The following is a 6,000-nucleotide window of genomic DNA, read 5'->3' as shown; positions in this document are numbered from 1 at the left end:
ATTTGCCATCCCAGAGCAGCAGCTTGTCAATAACAAAGAAGGGACAAACGATGAAAGTTGCAAGAACAAACACAACAAAGAAGTGAAGATTTGGTTGCATATGGCGTGTTGTTTTTATGGAATACTTTACATATTTTTCAATAAAGTACTTGTCAAATATTTGGTGGAAATGGTAGGTGTAATGTAAGGTGGATTGAGTTTAAATTATTGAATCTGGTTAGGGTGAACAAATTTTGGTATTACCTTTCAGTCTAACTTGTTATAAATAGTCTGAATGTCAACTCGTTAATTTAGCATGTAGGCTGGTGTGCTTCCTTGCTCATGCTACCTTGCTGCTATCTTCCAGTAGTCTCAAAACTGACACATGAAAAATCCTCACGTCATCACTTTCCACGTCAAGTGCAAATTTCCTTGTAGCCTCACCTGGCAAGTAAAACCTGGCTACAAGTGAAAATTCTCCACGTTGGATCCAACCTAGTAAGCAAAACCACCTAATCCATGTGCCACATCAGCAAAGCGGTTTGTATTAAATTAGAAAGGTGAATAGTGATCCGGTTTTGGGAACCTAGGGGGTTAAGTAAACCAAATTAAAGGTTAGGGGGTTATTTACTCTAGGGTCATACTTGAGGGGAGTAAAACGGACTTTTTCCTTTTATATAAGGTGAAACAACACCCGACTTAAACGAGTGAAACATTTTCGATCTATGTAGTGAAACAATTCCGATATACTTGGTGGAACATCGTGCAACATTTAAAAATAATTCAATAATAAGCTAAAAAAAATTTCGTCGAAATATATCCATGTGTGGTCTTGTTTTGAAGATTTAATTGCAACGAATTTAATGGTGCAATAGAATCATGTTTTGGATAAGTAATTTAAGATAAAAATCAGTTTAAAGTAGTTTTTGCACGTAAATCGAACGCTGACGTCAGCGCCCGATTTCCCCCAAACATCGGACGTCCGAGCCGGAGTTGCCTCCGGTTTATAGGTGTTAAATTAGTAAACACTAATGTCGAAAATGCTTCTCTTCGAACGTCTGGTCAGATGAAAAACGTTGGACGCCTACGGTCAGCTCAGTCCTTACTTGCTAATTTCTCCTTTCTCTCCATTGACATCAGGAAAATACTGCAAATCAGTAGCCTGGTGGATTGGACGAACCCTTGTCGTACTGTAACATACATGCACATGTCTAACTATTTCTTTTCATTCTTTTCTCCTCTTTTAAATATTTTTTTCTCCTAAATTACTTTACAAACCAATCATACCGTTGTATTCGCTGCAATTAAATCTTTATAACAAGATATCACATGATTATATTATGTCAAAAGAAAAACATATGTTTCAAACTGTTAAAACAAAATATTTCATACATGATAGTGATATGTTTCAATATGTGCCTTAAGTGTGTTTCACAAAATTCCTGAAACTACCCACTACTACTCTCTCTCCACCTCATGCATGCATACATGCATGTATTTTCGCAAAGCTTCAAAATGATTTTTCTCTTAAATTACCTATTCAATCTATGATGCGATCACACCATTGTATTCGTTATAATTAAATCTTTACAATAAGATATCACTTGATTATATTTTGATAAAAGAAAAACATGTGTTTCAATCCGTTAATACTTGTTGTTTCACATGTGACAGCGACATGTTTCAACGTGTATCTTCACCATGTTTCATAAAATATTTAAATGTTCTAGTTGCTGATTTTTTTTGTTTCACCATATATATAACATAATGTTTCACTTGTTGGTCAACTGCAACATTTAACCGTTCGATTTTTTTTAATTTAAAAAATGTTTCACCTAATGTACTCATGATGTTTCACTATGTATGGATCAAATGTTGCAGTGAATTGAAACATACTTTCGCTATTCGCTGAAACACTATTTTCATATAAGGTGAAACAGCGTCCGATAAAACATTTTCGATCTACTCAATGAAACTATTCCGATATATTTGGCGCAACAGCGTGCAACATTTAAAAATAATTCAATAATAAGCTAATTTTTTTCATTGGATTATATTCATGTGTGGTCTTGTTTTAAACATTTAATTGCAACGGATTTAATAGTGCAATCGGATCATGATTTGGATAAATATTTTAAGAGAAAAAATTGTTTAAAATTCGTTTGATCCATGCATGATGAATGGCTGACGCACGTGTGCATGGATCGAACGGTCGCGCGAGGTGTCCGATTTTTCGTCTCGCGCCGTACGTCCGACGCGTAGTGCTCTCCCGCTAATGGTTAAATATTAGGCTGATTCAGTGGAAAATGATCGAGAAGAGAATCTGAACAGATGGTTCGTAGTTTAGGGTGTGTTTAGTTCACGTTAAAATTGAAAGTTTGGTTAAAATTGGAACGATGTGACGAAAAAGTTGGAAGTTTATGTGTGTAGGAAAGTTTTGATGTGATAGAAAAGTTGAGAGTTTGAAGAAAAAGTTTAAAACTAAACTCGGCCGTACATGCCAATAAGAGACGTTAGCTAGTTGCTAAGCTGCCTATACACACTCTCCTAGGCAATGAAGTAATTATCTATGTTCTCAATTTTATTTGCTTATCTCTGTCCAATGATATTTGTTCTTTGGATAGGGCCAGCACATTGCGTTGATTTGCAGGAGAATACTACCAATCGGACGTCTGATATCTCAAAAAACATCGGTCGGTTAAAATGTTGCAGTTGATCAACAAGTGAAACATTAATTTATATATGGTGAAACAAAAAGACAGCAACGGAAACATTTAAAAATTTTATGAAACACGGCGAAGATATACGTTGAAACATGTTGCTATCACTTATGAAACAACGAGAGTTAATAGATTGAAACATATATTTTTCTTTCATCAAAATATAATCGTGTGATATCTTGTTGTAAAGATTTAATTACAATGAATACAACAGTGTGATCGAATCATAGATTGGATAAGTAGTTTAGAAGAAAAATCATTTTAAAGACCGCTAAAATGTATGCATGCAAGCATTGATAGAGGATAGTGGCAATTATTTTCGAGAATTTTGTGAAACACATTAAAAACAGGCGCTGAAACATATGGATATAACGTATGAAACATGAAGTATTAATAGTTTGAAACTTATATTTTTCTTTAATTGGAATATAATCATGTGATATCTTTGTTATAATGATTTAGTTCCAACAAATACAATGGTGTAACCGGATTTTAGATCGGATAAGTAGTTTAGGAGAAAAAACATTTGAATTTTGAAGTCTTAACTCGATACATCCCTCTCATTTTGATTGACCCTTCCATGGGTCCCACACCCATGCACACTTGAAAGCACAGGCTTGCATGAAGCGTGTTCGATTTTTCTCTTTTGCCCAGATGGCAGATGGGAAGCAATTTCCTGATTTGCATTGTTACCTATGATTTACATTGTTTCTTGTGCTGCAGCCTGGCGCTAGAATAAGCGCCCGCTGCCCCCTCTCTCCAATTTTCTTGCTCCCCTCCACATGTGTATTTGGATGATGTATTTGGCGCTAGAATGAGACTTTGCTATATTGTACTTGCTCTAAACAAAGAAATCAACAAAGAAATCGTTGAGTCAATGCTATGCTCTGGTCCCATATTCAAAATATAAAGACAAACACTGTGGCTCTACAGTGTTTTTCATAGTCCCGATGGTTATATATTTTAACAAAACTTTCAACTAGCCTAATTATGTTATTTCTTTACTCATCCAAATCGTATGCATTATGATGCAGCATTACCTCGGAATAGCCTTCTTAGTTAATTGTCGATGAGAAATACAATAAAAGTATATGATGGAAGGAGGACGACTCCATTTTTAAAGTAGAGTGAAGTGCACAAACAGTTCTTAAACTTATACAACTTATACAGATGTGTCATCTAGATTCTTAAACTCTCAAAATACATTTTTGGGTCCCTAAACCTGTCATGTGTGTCATATAGACTAAACGGGCTCTAACCCGCTCCGTGAGATGATGTGGCATCAACATGTCAGTCAAGTAGGGAAAAAAAATTAAAAAAGAGAGAAGAAAAGTATGTTTTTAATTTTGAAAAAGTAAATGAAAAAGGAGAGGAGAAAAAATATGTTCTTAATTTTTTTTCTATATGTGGCTGAACTGGGTTCTACTGACACGTATGTGTCACCATGGTATGCCACGTCAGCACATGGAGTGAGTTGGAACCTGTTTGGACCTATATGAAACCCGAGACAAGTTGAGGGACCCAAATTTTTTTTTTTAGAATTTAGGGACCTAATTGACACACCCGCACAAATTTAGAGACCGCCCATGCATTTTACTCTTTAAAGTATTAGAGATAATAAATAATTAGTTTCTATCATAAAAGTTTATCCGTTCCTCTAGGGACATCGCCTCTTTTTTTAATGTCGCTAAAAAAAAATCATATTTTGTTAAAAAATTTAACGATAGATTAATATGTAATACATCACTCTTAAATCATGTAAATATTCAAATTCAAGTTGAAAAAAAAGTTACATGTTGAATTTAAACTTGCATATAATTTGTAAAGTGATATAGCACCTTACGATCTATCTTATCATTTATAAGAATATTTGATGATTTTTTTGGATGAAATGCGTAAAATATTTATGGGATGAAAAAACCACCTCCTATTAGGCCCAGCTTAGTTTGAAAAAAAATTTGGCCTTACGTATCATATCGGATATACGGACACACATTTGAAATATTAAACGCAGTTTAATAACAAAACAAATTACATATTCTGTCTGTAAACTGCGAGACGAATTTATTAAGCCTAATTGATCTGTCATTAGCAAATGTTTACTGTAGCACCACATTGTTAAATCATGGCGCAATTAGACTTAAAAGATTTGTCTCGCAATTTACACGTAATCTGTGTAATTGGTTTTTTTCCACATTTAATACTCCATGCATATATCCAAATATTCGATGTGACAATGTGAAAAATTTTTACGTGTAATGTTGGTGCAACCTCCCTCGTATTTAGTGTTTTCATCGTCAACACGCCGGATCTCGATGATGACAGCGATCGATGCAACGAAGCTTCGGATTGGGTAAACCTCAAACGGTATGTGTGTGTGTATATATATATACATGTGTATATACATATATATATATATATACATATATACATATATATATATATATATACATATATACATATATATATATATATACATATATATATATATATATATATATATATATATATATATATATATAGACACACACATACATACATATATAGACACACACGAGCAATTTCGTATCTCAATAACTTACCACGAAATATTCGTCTTGATTAATTACTTGCTGCCGATCGAGAAACACAAGATTCCTTTGACTATGTCACGAAGCTCACCCAAGCTCGTTGATCGAGTTTGAAACTTGATTTTTAGGGGGTGTTTAGTTCCGTGGGTGAAAAGTTTGAGCGTGTCATATCGGATATACGAACACATATTTAAAATATTAAACATAGACTAATAACAAAACAAATTACAGATTTCCCATGTAAACTGTAAGACGAATTTATTAAGCCTAATTAATCCGTTATTAGCAAATATTTACTGAGCACCACATTGTCAAATCATGGAGCAATTAGATTAAAAGATTCGTCTCACAATTTACACACAATCTGTGTAATTAGTTATTTTTTCGTTTATATTTAATACTCTATGCATGTGTCCAAATATTCGATGTGACAGGATTATAAATTTTGCCGGGAGATCTAAACAGGCCCTTAGTGAGGGATAGAAGTTACTATACCCTATATTTATATTATAGTGTTTTAAAAATATTTATAAGCATTTAATTTGAATTTAAGAAAAAAATATATACGAGTGAACATTCCTGTGAGGATTAGAATCAATTTAGAAACAAAATAACATTGTTTCGCTCCTTTAATTTGCAGGAATCGCTCTACGTGGAGTCGAAGCAGAAGGCTCTCCTCCCAAACGCCGAGGCCCGACCACTTCTCAGCACGCCCAATACTTGAGCAGCGG

The sequence above is a fragment of the Oryza glaberrima genome, chromosome 1 (assembly GCF_000147395.1).
Source record: "Oryza glaberrima chromosome 1, OglaRS2, whole genome shotgun sequence".
Taxonomy (NCBI): Eukaryota; Viridiplantae; Streptophyta; class Magnoliopsida; order Poales; family Poaceae; genus Oryza; species Oryza glaberrima.
Note: the sequence above shows the minus strand (reverse complement) of the source record.